General features: G+C 42.8%; 1 protein-coding gene across 4 annotated transcripts in view; it reads left to right on the forward strand.

The window, feature by feature from the left end:
- The window catches only part of SETD4 (SET domain containing 4), a 65084-nt gene that overhangs the window by 26095 nt on the left and 23733 nt on the right, over nt 1-15256 (forward strand). The gene's annotated exons all lie outside the window — the stretch shown is intronic.

A 15256-nucleotide genomic window follows, 5' to 3' on the forward strand; every position in this document is an offset into this window, starting at 1 on the left:
AAACAATTGTTTACTGAATCCTACTTCTTTTGCTTTCTTTGTTTGTGGGGTGGAGCGGTGGCTGCTTCTCAGGCTTTGAAGGGTATCTGCAGAGGGGGGCTGTTGGGGAGGTGGAGGGGGTGGGGGGGCAGGGCAGGCTCTGCGGATTCTGGAGCAGTGCGTGGAGATGGATGTGCCGTCCTCGCAGTGCCTCTGATATGCAGTCCTGCGGGAAGGAGGAGGAAGGCTCCGCACTGTAAGGAGAGAGGGGGCTGTGAGGGCTCTGTGTGGGGCCTCCCACTCGGTGTCCTACCTCCCCCCTGCCTCAGCGCCTGTAAAAGGGCGAGGAGTTGTATGTTTATTATGTTCTGATACCATCAGGTTTAGGGATGAGCTGGCGGTGGGTGCTTTGATTGGGGAGTATGGGGAGTGCGGGGCTGGCCGGGGTCTCAGCGGGGCTTTACCCCCAGCTGCACTGAGCTGGAGCAAACCACACCATGTTTTTCGGTTCTGATTTCCAGTCTGGAAAGGAGATTGTTGGGCAGGAATGGGGGTGGACGCCCTGTGTATCAGCTCTGACCCCCGACCCAGTGGAAAGGCCAAGCGTCTGGGACATGTCCCCAGAGGCCCCAGGAGATGCTGCCTCTCCCCTTGTTGGCCTCACTGACTAGGGACCAGGGAATCGGTAGTGGGAGGGACAGTCGGGGCACTGTCTGTCTCTGATTCGTTACAGAATGAAAGTTCAGTCATTAAATACAGGAGAGAGCGGGGCCTGCCTTAGCAGACCTCCCTTTGTTGGCAGTTTTCCAGTATGTGTTTGAATCTCTTATTAGATATGTCCCTTATCCATTCTTTTTCCCGTGGGTGTTTAACTCTTATTCTGCTGCTTTTCTGTCATTTTAGTGGGAGTTTGGGAGGAATAGGAGATGAATTTTTGGGCTCAGTTGGACATTTTTAATTAAGAGTCTTTATGCCCCGCCTTTTTTTCCTTTAAAAATATTTGAGGTTATCAACTTCCCTCCAGGAATGGTTTTTATATAAAAACATGTACTAATTAGTACTTTTTATTTTATTATTTTATTTATTTATTTTATTTATTTTTATTTAATAAAACAAATCACAAGTAGAAATCACAAGTAGGCAGAGAGGCAGGCAGAGAGAGAGGTGGAGGCAGGCTCCCTGCTGAGCAGAGAGCCCGATGCTGAAGGCAGAGGCTTAACCCACTGAGCCACCCAGGCCCCCCTAATTAGTACTTTTTAGATCTTGGCTCGGTATTTACACTTTTCATAGTGCTCTCATGTCTGTCAGTGAACATTCAGGACCACTGTGAGGAAGTCCACTGGTATTATATATCACAGAAGCAAATATGTACCTGTCATAAAGCTGGACTACGATTGAAACATAAGACAATAACATTTATTAAATACTAGCATTGCTGGATGTGAGGCGATATGCTCAGGCCTTGGTGTGCAGTGTTTTATTTAAGCCTCATAATTATCCTGAACAAACTGCCTAAGATGCTATGTCTAGTTAGTGTGTGCTACAGTGAAAATGCCCTCACACCCTGCCCTCAGAGGGACCAGGGTCCATAGATTGGGTGTGTTTTTGTCCAGGGTGTACCGTGGTGTCCTGACATGGGGATCTGGTTCACATCGATGGGATGGGCCTGTCACCTCCATTTTAGTGGGCATCAGTGTACCAGTCGGGGAGCCTGGCACAGCTCCACCTCAGTGGGGATGTGTGCTTGATTCTGGGGTTCCGTGTAGGTAAACTGCCTTAAAGCCGTGGTTATATGTGAACTTACATCCTTAATCTTGTCTTTTTTTTTTTTTTTTTAAATTAACATGTGTTATTTGGGTACAGGTCTGTGAATCATCATGCTTACACATTTTGCAGCACTCATCATAGTACATACCCTCCCCAGTGTCCATAACCCCACTACTATCCCTACGCCCCCACCCCCAGCAGCCCTCAGTTTGTTTCATGAGATTAAGAGTCTCTTATGGTTTGTCTCCCTCCTGATCCTATCTTTATTTTTTCCTTCCCTACCATCCAACCCCTCCTCACCCTGCCTTTCAAATTCCTCATATCAGAGAGATCATATGATGATTGTCTTTCTCTGATTGACTTATTTTGCTCAGCATGATATCCTCTAGTTCTATCCACGTTGTTGCAAATGACAAGATTTCATTTCTTTTGATGGCTGCATGGTATTCCATTGTATATACATACCACATCTTCTTTATCCATTCATCTGTTGATGGAATCTAGGTTCTTTCCATAGTTTGGCTATTGTGGACATTGCTGCTATAAACATCTGTGTCTACGTGCCCCTTCGGATCACTACATTTGTATCTTTAGGGTTAATACTCAGTAGTGCGTTTGCTGGGTCATAGGGTAGCTCTATTTTCAACTTTTTGCAGAGCTCCATACTGTTTTCCAGAGTGACTGCACCAGCTTGCATTCCCACGAACAGCGTAGGAGGGTTCCCCTTTCTCTGCATCCTTGCCAATATCTGTTGTTTCCCAACTTGTTAATTTTAGCCATTCTGACTGGTGTGAGGTGGTATCTCACTGTGGTTTTGATTTGTATTTCTCTGATGCCAAGTGATGTTGAGGACTTTTTCATATGTTTGTTGGCCATTTGGATGTCTTCTGCCCATTTCTTGATTGGATTATTTGTTCTTTGGGTGTTGAGTTTGATAAGTTTTTTATAGGTTTTGGATACTAGCTCTTTACCCAATATGTTATTTGCAAATATTTTCTCCCATTCTGTCAGTTGTCTTTTGGCTTTGTTGACTGTTTCCTTTGCTGTGCAAAAGCTTTTGATCTTGATGAAATCCCAGTAGTTCATTTTTGCCCTTGTTTCCCTGCTTTTGGTGATATTTCTAGGAAGAAGTTGCTGTGGCTGAGGTCGGAGAAGTTGCTGCCTGTGTTCTCCTCAAGGATTTTGATGAATTCCTGTCTCACATTGAGGTCTTTCATCCATTTTGAGCCTATTTTTGTGTGGTATAAGGAAATGGTCCAGTTTCATTCTTCTGCATGTGGCTGTCCAATTTTCCCAACACCATTTGTTGAAGAGACTATCTTTTTTCCATTGGACATTCTTCCTGCTTTTTTGAAGATTAGTTGACCATAGAGTTGAGGGTCTATTTCTAGGCTCTCTAGTCTGTTCCATTGATCTACGTGTCTGTTTTAGTGCCAGTACCCTGCTGTCTTGATGATGACAGCTTTGTAATAGAGCCTGAAGTGTGGGATTTTAATGCCGCCAACTTTGGTTTTCTTTTTCAACATTCCTCTGGCCATTCGGGGTCTTTTCTGGTTTCATATGAATTTTAAGATTATTTGTTCCATTTCTTTGAAAAAAAATTGATGGTATTTTGTTTTGTTTTGTTTTTCACCCTTGAAATATTATATTAGACCCTAAAATTTTTTTTGTTTTTAAATTGATGGTATTTTGATACAGATTGCATTAAATGTGTAGATTGCTTTAGGTCGCATAGACATTTTCACAATATTTGTTCTTCCAGCCCATGGGCATGGAACGTTTTTCCGTTTCTTTGTGTCTTCCTCAATTTCTTTCATGAGTACTTTATAGTTTTATGAGTATAGATTTTTTGCCTCTTTGGTTAGGTTTATACCTAGGTATCTTATGGTCATGGTGAATAATCTTTTTAATGTACTGTTGGATCCTATTGGCTAGTATTTTAGTGAGAATTTTTGCGTCCGTGTTCGTGAAGGATATTAGTCTGTAATTCTCCTTTTTGATGGGGTCTTTCTCTGGTTTTGGGATCAAGGTAATGCTGGCCTCATCAAATGAGTTTGCAAGTTTTCCTTCCATTTCTACTTTTTGGAACAGTTTCAGAAGACTAGGTATTAATTCTTCTTTAAATGTTCTTCCCTGGGAAGCTGTCTGGCCCTGGGCTCTTGTTTGTTGGGAAATTTTTGATGGCTTCTTCAATCTCCTTACTGGTTATGGGTCTGTTCAGGTTTTCTGTTTCTTCCTGGTTCAGTTTTGGTAGTTTCTATGTCTCTAGGAATGTATCCATTTCTTCCATATTGTCAAATTTGCTGGCATATAGTTGCCCATAATATGTTCTTATAATTGTTTATATTTCTTTGGTGTTGGTTGTGATCTCTCCTCTTCATTCATGATTTTAATTAATTTGAGTCCTTTCTCTTTTCTTTTTGATAAGTCTGGCCAGGGGTTTATCAATCTTATTAATTCTTTCAAAGAACCAGCTCCTAGTTTCATTGATTTGTTCTACTGTTCTTTTGGTTTCTATTTCATTGATTTCTGTTTTGATCTTTATTATTTCTCTTCTCCTGCTGGGTTTAGGTTTTCTCTGCTGTTCCTTCTCCAGCTTCTTTAGGTATAGGGTTGTATAGGTGTGTAGGTGTAGGTTGTGTACTTGAGACCTTTCTTGTTTCTTGAGAAAGGCTTATATTGCTATATACTTTCCTCTCAGGACTGCCTTTGATGTGCCCCACAGATTTTGAACAGTTGTGTTTTCATTTTCACTTGTTTCCATGAATTTTTTCAATTCTTCTTTAATTTACTGGTTGACCCATTCATTCTTTAGTAGGGTGCTCTGTAGCTTCCATGTATTTGAGTTCTTTCCAATGTTTCTCTTGTGTTTGAGTTCTAGCTTCAGAGCATTGTGGTCTGAAAATATGCAGGGAATGATCCCAATCTTTTGGTACCAGTTGAGACCTGATTTGTGACCCAGAATGTGATCTGTTCTGGAGAATGTTCCATGTGCACTAGAGAAGAATGTGTATTCTATTGTTTTTGGATGAAATGTTCTTAATATATCTACCTGATGTCCATCTGGACCGGTGTGTCATTTAATGCTTTTATTTCCTTGTTGATCATTTGATGATTTGTCCATTTCAGTGAGGGGGTGTGTTAAAGTCCCCTACTATTATTGTATTATTGTTGACGTGTTTCTTTAGTTTTGTTTTTAATTGGTTTATGTAATTGGCTGCTCCTATGTTAGGGGCATAGATATTTAAAATTTTTAGATCTTGTTGGACAGACCCTATAAGTAGGGTATAGCATCCTTCCTTATCTCTTATAGTCTTTGGAGTAAAATCTCATTTATCTTTTATAAAGATCGCCACCCCAACTTTCTTTTGATGTCTATTAGCATGGTAAATTGTTTTCCACTCCCTCACTTTCAATCTGGAGGTGTCTTTGGGTCTTAATTGAGTTTTTTGTAGACAGCGTATCGATGGGTCTTGTTTTTTTTTAATCCCATTCTGATACCCTATGTCTTTTGATTGGGGCACTTAGCCCATTTATATTCAGGGTAACTATTAGAGATACGAATTTAGTGCCATCGTATTGCTTGTAAAGTGACTGTTACTGTATATTGTCTCTGTTCCTTTCTGGTCTACTACTTTCATGCTCTCTCTTTGCTTAGAGGACCCCTTTCAATATTTCCTGTAGGGCTGCCTTGGTGGTTGTAAATTCTTTTAATTTTTGTTTGTCCTGGAAGCCCTTTATCTTTCCTTTTATTTTCAGTGACAGCCTAGCTGGATATATATAGTATTGGCTGCATATTTTTTCGTTTAGTGCTCTGAATATATCATGCCAGTCCTTTCTGGCCTGCCAGGTCTCTGTGGATAGGTCTGCTGCCCGTCTAGTATTTCTACCGTTGTTACAGACCTCTTGTCCCAAGCTGCTTTCACGATTTTCTCTTTGTCACTGAGACTTGTAAGTTTTACTATTAGATGACGGGGTGTGGACCTATTTTTACTGAGTTTGAAGGAAATTCTCTGTGCCTTCTGGATTTTGATGCTTGTTCCCTTTGCCATATTAGGGAAATTCTCTGCTATAACTTTTTCCATTATACCTTCTGCTCCCTCTCTCTTTCTTCTTCTGAGATCCCAATTATTCTAATATTGTTTCATGTTATAGTGTCACTTATCTTTTGAATTCTCCCCTCCTGGTCCAGTAGTTGTGTCTCTTTTGCTCAGCTTCTTTATCCTCTATCATTTGGTCTTCTATATCACTAATTCTCTCTTCTGCCTCATGTACTTAGCAGTAAGAGCCTCCATTTTTTATCTCATCTCATTAATAGCTTTTTTGATTTGTTTAGTTAGATTTTAGTTCTTGTATTTCTCCAGAAAGGGATTCTCTAATATCTTCCATGCTTTTACCAAGCCCTGCTAGCACCTTGGTATTCGTCATTCTGAACTCAGTTCCGACATATTATTAATGTCCATATTGATTAGGTCCCTAGTTGTTGGTACTGCCTCTTGTTCTTTTTTTTTGTGGTGAGTTTTTCCGCCTTGTCATTTTATCCAGATAAAATATATGAATGAGAACAAAATGCTAAAAGGGTAGCAGCAACCCTAGAAAAATAACCACTAATCAAATCAGAAGAGACCTGAAACTTGGGCAGGGGGGAGAAGAAAGGGGGAAAATAAGAAAAAAAAAGTGTGCGTGTATGTGTGTGTGTATTATATTATATGTTATATAGTATATAGATATAATATCTACCTATCTATATCTATATCTATATCTATATCTAAGACTGGGGAGTAGAACAGAGACACTCACGTGATTTTGGTTGTATTTTGTTCTGTTAGAAGAAACTACCTACCAAAATTTTAAAGGTAGAAAAACTTCTATATATACACAAAAATAAGGGTGAACACAATGAAGGTATGAAATATGACTCTAAAGATAAAAATTAAAAAGGATTCTAAGAAAGGAATTGATAAGAAGTTGGTTGAAAAAAGAAAAAAAGAGAAAGACTGTGACTGAAGCTGGAGACTAGAATAAAGCTAGGCACTAGATTCAGGGTGTATTTTGATCTATTGGAAGAAATTGTATGCCACAATTTTAAAGGAAAAAAAAATCCTATATGTTTATAAATAATAAGGGTATTTACAATGAAGGGATAAAATGTGACTAAATGAAAGTTAAAAAGGATTTTTAAAAAGATACTGATAAGATAAAATAGTAAAAAAACATTAAAATAGGAGAGAGGAAAAACTAAAATAGAATAAGAAAAAAATAAAATTTGAAAAATTTAACTTTGAAAGATTAAAGGATCATGGGATAAAATTCATGGGATGAATTCTATGTGTTACTTCTCCCCAGCTCTGGATTTCCGCTGTTCTCCTTGATTGGTGAGCTTGGTACTGGCTGGATGTTCTTGCTGATCTCCTTGGGGAGGGGCCGTTGCAGTGATTCTCAGTTGTCTTTGCCCAAGGTGGAATTGTACCACCCTTGCCAGGGGCCAGGCTAAGCAATCTGCTTGGGTTTGCTCTTGGTAGCTTTTGTTTCCTAAATGCTTTCCGTACAGCTTTGGAGGACGGGAATGAAAATGGTGGCCTCCCAGACTCTGGCCTGGAGGAACTGAGAGCTCAGGGCCCCACTCCTCAGTGCGCTGTCAGAGAAAAACAGTCAATCTCTCCCGCCTCCGTGGCCTCCAGCTGCACTTAGAGCCTACCTGGCCTGTGACTGAGCATTTCTATCTTTGGCACAAAGCCCTGTTTGGAGTCTCCAAACCCATCAGATTCCTGCCACTCACTCCCATGCCACTCTGCTTAGAGGAGGAAAGAGAAGGTCTCTCTGGATCTTCCACTTGTGGGGTCCCTGCTTGAAGAGCAGTGGCCCGACTGTGCCTTGGATCACAGTTTAAGGTAACCCTGAGCTGAGACCCCCCCCGCCCCCCCATCCTTGGCTATGTTTCTGCAGCCGAGTTCCCTGCTCCAATACCTGGGAGCTTTGCCATACTCAGACACCCCCGGTCTTTCTGTGACTCCACGGGTCCTGAGATCACACTGTCTCCAAGAGGGCTCCACCCCTGCTTAGCCTCTGGAGCGACGTCCCTCAGTGGAGCAGACTTCTAAAAGTTCTGATTTTGTGCTCCGCTGTTCCACAGCTTGCCAGGAACAGACCCCTCCCCCAGTGGTCTATCTTCCCATTGCTTCGGATTCATTTCTCCAAACGTCCTACCTTCCGGAAAGTGGTTGATTTACTGTTCCTAGAATTGCTGCTCTTCTTCTCTTCTGTCTCCCGTTGAGTTTGTAGGTGTTCAGAATGGTTTGATAACTACCTAGCTGAACTCCTGGGACCTGATGATATCTCAGTCTCCTACTCCTCTGCCTTCTTGCTCCGCCCCTTACTCTTCTTTATCGTTTTCAGAACCAGGTGGGAAGAAGGGATGTTTCCTCCTCAGCCCTCACCAGTCCTTAGCCGGAGGGGATCCCTGCGTGAGTCAAGGTTGGGGGGTGGTGTCTTCAGGGACCACTGGGCCTCTCCAAAGTTGGGGCCAGACTTGGGCCATACAGTGCAGGGTCTACCCCAGTCAGAGTCTGGTTTTCTCTCCCAATTTTGCATTCTTCCTCAGCGTTGGAATTTCTGCCTTTGTGGAATACAACCCAAACAAGCCAACGGGGCCCACTCCCTTCAGAAGGCAGTCAGAGGATCTGGACATCTTTCCCTGTTCATATGTATAGTTGGTGTTGACTTTATTTTTAATTAGCTGCAGTGTGTTTCTGGATATGCTATACCAGGGGTCTGCAAACTTTCAAGGGGTAGATAGTCATTGCTTTAAGCTTTCTGAGCCATACGGTCTTTGTCCCAACTATATTGTACAACATAGAGACAATACACAAACAGGTTGCATCGCTGCATTCCAGTCAAACTATTTACAGAGACAGGTTATGGGCCATGGTTTGCTGACCCTTGTGCTATACCATGCTTATTTTTTCTGTCTCTTATTTGTGGACATTTAGACCTAACTGTCTTCATATATACATATATATATATGTATATATGTACATATATATATGTATAAAATTTATAGTACATGAGCTCCTTCTTTTTTTTTTTTTCATGAGCTCCTTCTTGAAGGTGCCTTATACCTCCTGAAAATAAAGCCCCCCGTTAACATGAAAAACTTCACAGACTTGTGGTAATAGTTTTGCTTTAGTTGTCCAGTGCTTAGAAAAAAGTACAATGACTAAAGTCATTACATGTTTACAAACGAGAAGTGTTTCATCGTTCATACTGGATCAATGCATATTTGAAAAACATAAGAATAAAACCTTTCCATTGGTAGACAATGCTTGCGAGAAACCTGTGGGTCTTGGAAGGCAGTCTGGCCCGCAGGGTAACCCATTGTTGACAGTGACAGCACAGCCTCCTTTGGCTTGTCCTTGCAGAATCATCACAAGGGCCAGCAAACCCATCTCTCAAAACAGGAGAGGCAGTCTGTGCTGCTGATCTTTTCCCAGCAGCACTGTTTTCTTCCTCCGTTAGTGTCCCACGCCCTGCCTCCACCAGCACCCTTTCCATCTTCCTCCTTTTCTGTTTTCTCCTTGCTAGTGCTTTGGGCATGGCCGAGGTTCCTAACAGCAACTCCCCCTCCCCTTGTTGCCATCTGATTACAGAGTTTGTGGGTGCTAAGCCTCCCATAAGGGCTGATTTGGCCCGAGGGTTAAGGGCTATTTGAGGCATACCTCAAATCCTTCAAGCTAAAAACAGAAGAAGCACTCCTTAGATTGGGGCATCCTGAGGGTAGAGATTGGTAATGACCTAGGAAATCAGAGCTGTTCATTCTAGGAAAGTGGCTTTCACCGAAGCACCTAGACACCACCCTGAGAGGAGCCATTAGGGTTCAGAAACAGGAATTTATTTTAGATCCTCAGTTGGCAGACAGCAGCTGCGGTCTGTGTGATAGGTTCATGTTGAGCAGTAGGTTTTTTCCAGAGGAGCAAAGTGTTACAAAACCCAAATCAGCTTGTTGGCTGACATTTGAATTGAGAGCTTTGTTGGGCATGTAACCATGTTGGTTCACTTGGAAAAAGACATTATTATTTTTTTTTTAACAGATCCAGAAAGTCATTTGTGAATTCAAGGAATGGAACAGTAAGAGGGAAGAAATAGGCCTGAAGCATTTTTCTTTAACCCTGCCAGTGTCCCACAGACAACAAAGCCAGTATGCCGTGTACCCTCTCTGGTGCTGTTCTTTCTCACCTTTCAGAGGGCGTCTTTCTGTTTTTATCATTCTGTTGTAACCTTTCCCTGAGGGGATATTGTCTTTTTTTTTTTTTAATTTTAAAGATATAATTGATTTATTTTGTAATGCAATATTGTTTAACATTCACAGGCTGACTTGAATGAATTATTCATCAGCTTTTTTTAATTTTTAAATTTATTTTCAGTGTAACAGTATTCATTGTTTTTGCACCACACCCAGTGCTCCATGCAAACTGTGCCCTCTCCAATACCCACCACCTGGTTCCCCAACCTCCCACCCCCCGCCCCTTCAAAACCTTCAGATTGTTTTTCATAGTCCATAGTCTCTCATGGTTCACCTCCCCTTCCAATATCCCTCAACTCCCTTGCCCTCTCTAACTCCCCTTGTCCTCCATGCTATTTGTTATGCTCCACAAATAAGTGAAATCCTATGATAATTGACTCTCTCTGCTTGACTGATTTCACTCAGCATAATCTCTTCCAGTCCCGTCCATGTTGCTACAAAAGTTGGGTATTCATCCTTTCTGATGGAGGCATAATACTCCATAGTGTATATGGACCACATCTTCCTTATCCATTCGTCTGTTGAAGGGCATCTTGGTTCTTTCCACAGTTTGGCGACCGTGGCCATTGCTGCTATAAACATTGGGGTACAGATGGCCCTTCTTTTCACTCCATCTGTATTTTGGGGGTAAATACCCAGTAGTGCAATGGCAGGGTCACAGGGAAGCTCTATTTTTAATTTCTTGAGGAATCTCCACACTGTTCTCCAAAGTGGCTGCACCAACTTGCATTCCCACCAACAGTGTATGAGGGTTCCCCTTTCTCCACATCCTCTCCAACACATGTTGTTTCCTGTCTTGCTAATTTTGGCCATTCTAACTGGTGTAAGGTGGTATCTCAATGTGGTTTTAGTTTGAATCTCCCTGATGGCTAGTGATGATGAACATTTTTTCATGTGTCTGATAGCCATTTGTATGTCTTCATTGGAGAAGTGTCTGTTCATATCTTCTGCCCATTTTTTGATATGATTGTCTGTTTTGTGTGTGTTGAGTTTGAGGAGTTCTTTATAGATCCTGGATATCAACCTTTTGTCTGTACTGTCATTTACAAATATCTTCTCCCATTCCGTGAGTTGCCTCTTTGTTTTGTTGACGGTTTCCTTTACTGTGCACAAGCTTTTGATTTTGATGAAGTCCCAAAAGTTCATCTTCGCTTTTGTTTCCTTTGCCTTTGGAGACAGATCTTGAAAGAAGTCGCTGTGGCTGATATCGAAGAGATTACTGCCTATGTTCTCTAGGATTCTGATGGATTCCTGCCTCACATTGAGGTCTTTTATCCATTTTGGGTTTATCTTTGTGTATGGTGTAAGAGAATGGTCGAGTTTATTTCTTCTACATATAGCTGCCCAGTTTTCCCAGCACCATTATTGAAGAGACTTTTTTCCACTGTATATTTTTTCCTGTTTTGTTGAAGATTATTTGACCATAGAGTTGAGGGTCCATATCTGGGCTCTCTACTCTGTTCCACTGGAAGTATAGTAGAACTTAATAAAAATGCAAGGTTCACACTTCACAAGGACAGCTGTAAAAAAGATAAATTGTCGAGGATGTAGAGAAATTGGAACCCTCTTACACTGCTGAGGGAGAAGTCCAGCGGTGCAGCGGCTTTGAACAACAGTCTGGCGGTTCCTCCAAAGGTGTAGCCCAGAGTTTATGACCCAGCAATTCCCCTCCCAGATATACCTACCCAAGACTTGAAAACATCCACACAAAAACTTGAACATGAATGTTCATAGTAGTTTGTATAGCACTTGTTCATAACAGCCCTAATCCAAAGGTTCATCTGTGGATGAATGGATACATAAAATGAGGTTTTTCCATAAAATGGAATATTGTTCAGTCACAGAAAGGAGCAAAATACTCATATATGGCACAACACGGATGAGCCTTAAAGACATGCTAAATGAAAGAACCTTGTCACAAAAGGTCACATATAATAGTATTTTTATGAAATACACCGAATTGGCAAATCTAGAGCAACGGGAAGTAGATTAGTGGTTCCCTGGGGCAGGCTGGGGCACTGCCGGGATTGGGTGGCAAGGGCTATATGCAGGGTTTCTCTCTGGGGTGACAGAAGTGCTCTCGAGTTGTGATGGCCGCGTGGTTCAGCAGGAATTCTGGGGCCCATTGGATTGTACACTTTAAATGGGTCAGTGGTATGGCCTATGAGCTAGATGTCAGTAAACCTATTTTTTTAATCAAATAAGGTTAGTGCCTAATTAGGATTCTACCCCTCTTCCCACCTGCAGCTAACACAGGAAGGCCAGGGGCTGTCAGTCTGACAGTGTCTGTAAATGCCCACGCATCACATTTGTTATCTTGTCCATCCTTACCATGATCTGATGAGGAAGTATTTTCCTGCTTTTTGTAAACGTAAATGTTATTGCTGAGGTCACGTAGCTGCTGAGGGGCAGAGCTGGGATTCAAGCCTCAGTCAGCCTCCAGACGCCGTGCTTGTGATGTTCATACAGCAAAGATTGTGTTTGTGGAAGGCACACACAGGTGTACGGAGGCTCCTGATCTCACCTGATCAGGGCTCTGTGTAGCTGGATTGGTCATTCTTGGAAGAACATTTGGAGGGTTGAAATGCTACAGTCTTGACTGTTTAAGTCTGTACTTTTGGCACTTTTTGTTTTTTAAGATCTTATTTATGTATTTGGCAGAGAGAGAGACACACAGCGAGAGAGGGAACACACAAGCAGGAGGAGTGAGAGAGGGAGCAGGGAGCCCAATGCGGGGCTCGATTCCAAGACCCTGGGATCGTGACCTGAGTGGAAGACCGATGCCTTCCACTTAATAACAACTGAGCCACCCAGGCGCCCTTCTCCTGGCACTTTTGATAAGCAAAGAGACCCCTTAATACGTTGAAGAGCAGACTCATGGCCCAGGGAACCCATCTTCAAAAACGATAGCCCAGTCCCTGAGAGAGGGTGTTACTAGCCACATTTTCCAGAGGAGCAAACCGGCTCAGAGAAGGGAAGTATTGGGGCCATGGGTATTCAGCGTGAGCCCAGAGCCATATGGGGTGGGAGTGGAGCTACCTGAGTCACAGGAAGTTTAAACTTTTCTTATTGCTTGTTAGGATGTGCGCCCCTGACCGTGGCATCGGACACTGCCAGGTTCTACAAGCCCATCCCAAACCCACAGAATCTCTGAGGGTAGGGCCAGGAATATGTATTTTCATGGAGGCCCCAGGTGATGTCGTGCCCTTTGGGAGCCACTGATCTAGAGATTCTGGAGGAGAAGTGCCCTCTGAGGTGCTGGTCCCCCGGATTTTAGTTGGTCATCTCATGACTCTTAACATGTGAAATATTAGGCACGCCCCAGATTCTGTGACTCCGAGGCCAGGCCTCTGAATTCAGGTCTTGCCAGAGGGTTGGGGTGACAGAGGGCCTTGAGATAATCCTCTCAGACCCCCTCATTTTGTTGTGGAAGCCTTGAAAGGCTGAGGAGCTTTCTCTGGACCCCGAATTTGGCCTATCAGAATCCATGTTTTCTTTGTGATTCTAGCAGACATTACACTGCCCTGCATTCTCCTTCAGTAGTGTGAGACCTAGATGGTCTCCCCAATGGACTCCCCAAACTGTATTCTTCTATAGAAGAATCAGTGGAAGTGAGGCAGTTGGAGGAGAAAGGAGAGGGGCAGCCCCAGCCCAGGAAGGGGCGGAGAGACACGAACAGGAGCTGAGCCCCTCCCTACACTGGCCTGCACGTTCTCATCTGATTTTCCCATCTTGTTTCACAGTAGCTCTGTGGGGCAAGTATTCCATGTTTTACCAGAGATGAAGAAACTGAGGGACAGAGGGGTCATGGGACCCATCCACATTATACAATTGGGATTCAAGCCCAGGAGTCCCTGAATTCAAGTCTATCACTTGCCAGTTATACCGATTTCTGTTTCCAAAATGGGCAGCCTACAGTGTAGAGTGGGGATAGACCGTCTGACATCAGTTTGTTTTGTCTCATTTTCATGTTCTAATAGGAAACTTCCCCGACCTCATCGGGCAGACTGGCAAAAGGGGACAAGCAGCAGCCAGGTGCCACGAGGAGGTCCTGCCCTGGCATCCCTGGGGGCCAAGCCCTCTCCTCGTGGTTTTCCATTTTACAACCCCTCTCCCTGTCACTGTGACACCCACATCCCATAGGGGCAGAGGAGTGAGAAGGGGTGAGTGATCCCAAAAGGCAGCCTTCTCGCATTTCAGAGGAATTTGTCCTGACAGTGGCAGACTCTCCTTTTGATCTTAGGGGCCCTTGTCTGGTGACGCAGCTCTGGTGATGGGCATTTAAAAGCCTTCTGTTGGTGCTTAGAGTCTGCACAGGACTGTGCAGGGTCTGCCCAGTAGTTATTAGGACAGTGACAAATTCCAGTTTTAAGTTTGCCCTTGTCATACAGGGAAACTTCAAAATGTTTGCAATAAAAGGGAATTCAGGATGTCGCTCACGATGGGGTTCAAGTGTAAGGGTGTGTTTGTTGCAGGCAGTGTAGATCTTTGCTTCCGGGGTCCTCCCAAGCCTCAGATAGTAAGGGTGGCAGCAGCCATGCCAAGCCTTAGCTGTTCATGGGAACCACATGTGATGCATTTTTAAAAAACTTCATTGAGGAATAATTAACAAATATATTTGTAAAAACTTAAAGTGTACACATGATGATTTGATACACATACACATTATAGAGTGATTACTGAGATGGAGATCATGAACATATTCATCAGCTCACATAGTTAACATAGTTAACTTTTATTTTCTTTCTGTGGTGGGAATGCTTATGGTTTGCTCTCAGTGACTTGCAAGTAAATAGTACCGTGGCATTAACTAGTCACTATGCTGTGCATTAGTTCCTCTGAACTTACTCTTCTTAGAGCTGAAAAATTGTACCCTTTGATCAATGCTGCTCTATTTCCCCATCCTTCCAGCCCCTGGCAACCACTATTCTATTCTGCATTTGTATGAAACTGGCACCCCCCCCGACTTAATATTCCACGTGGGTAATATCATACAGTATTTGTCTTTCTCAGTCTGGCTTATTTCTCTTAGCAAAATGCCTTCCAGGCTGATCCATGTAGTTGCACGTGGCAGAATTTCCTTTGTAATGGCTGAATAATATTCCATTGTATATATGTACCACATTTTCTTTACCCATTCATCTGTTGAAGCACACTTTATATTGTTCCAGTATCTTGACTATTTTGAATAATGCTGTAATGAATGTGGGT

This window comes from Mustela putorius, unplaced genomic scaffold (assembly GCF_011764305.1).
Source record: "Mustela putorius furo isolate JIRA1106 unplaced genomic scaffold, ASM1176430v1.1 tig00000765_pilon_pilon_pilon, whole genome shotgun sequence".
NCBI classification, from domain to species: domain Eukaryota; kingdom Metazoa; phylum Chordata; class Mammalia; order Carnivora; family Mustelidae; genus Mustela; species Mustela putorius.